The following is a 1,103-nucleotide window of genomic DNA, read 5'->3' as shown; positions in this document are numbered from 1 at the left end:
CAAAGGCCCTGAGGCAAATGCATGCTTTCCACCTTCCAAGAACAACAGTGGAAAGCCAGTATGACAAGAGGTGAGGAAGTTAGTGGGGGCCCTAGGAGACGAGATGGGGGGCTTGGTGTGAATCCATGGCCCTTGCAGGCTATGAGACTTTGACTTTTACACAAAGCAAGATGGGGAGCCACGGAAGGGTTCTGAGCAGAGAAGTGACGTGTTCAAGGTCTGTTGGTTTTTTTTCTCCTAGAATGTGTGCAACATGAAGGCAGGTTTTTTGTTTTTTGCACTGCCGCATCCACAACCCCAGGCCCTTGGTAACACTCAGTTAATGTTAGAACAAGTAAAGAATGAATGAAATAAGGTAAGGAGTCAAAGAATAATTCCGAATCTGACTCCTTAGGCAGTGGCATCACTACAGGGGTGCAGAGGTGCAGACCACAAGGGGTGACACTGTCAGAGGGGGTAACATCAAAATGACAGTCTATAAAATTTTTGTGCAGTGTTTCAGCAGAAATTTATTATTTTTCATAAAAATATCCTGTAGTTAGTTATAACAACAAAAACACTTTTCATAAACCCAGCTTACAGGTATCAATATACCTACAAGGCTAAAACTCTATGCTAAGTTCCTTTTCGAATCTTCTAATGCCCTCCAGTCAGAGCTGTCATCACTGTTGAATTATAACGACACTTCGAATCTCGTGGTTTTGTCTGCACATCGTTTTCACTGCTGCCTGTGTTTTTATAGTCGCTGATTTCGTCAAATTTTCTGGCGTTTTCGCTAAAAGATTGTGCTTAAGCCACCACACGTCTGTCAGTTTGTCGTACTGTTGCGGCTTACGTGTTGCTCTGATACTGGAAGTTTTGCCACCCGTATTTCAAATACCAGCAGGGTCACCCTTGGTAGACAGGTTTCAGCGGAGCTTCCAGACTAAAATAGACTAGGAAGAAGAACCTGACGGTCTAATTCTGATTAAATTGGCCAGTAAAAACCTTATGAATAGCAGCAGAACCTTGTCTAATATGTTGTTGTTAGGTGTCGTTGAGTCGGTCCTGACTCATAGCGACCCTATATACAACAGAATGAAACACTGCCCGCTCATGCACCA

The sequence above is a fragment of the Trichechus manatus genome, unplaced genomic scaffold (genome assembly GCF_000243295.1).
Source record: "Trichechus manatus latirostris isolate Lorelei unplaced genomic scaffold, TriManLat1.0 scaffold00008, whole genome shotgun sequence".
Classification (NCBI taxonomy): Eukaryota; Metazoa; Chordata; class Mammalia; order Sirenia; family Trichechidae; genus Trichechus; species Trichechus manatus.
Note: the sequence above shows the minus strand (reverse complement) of the source record.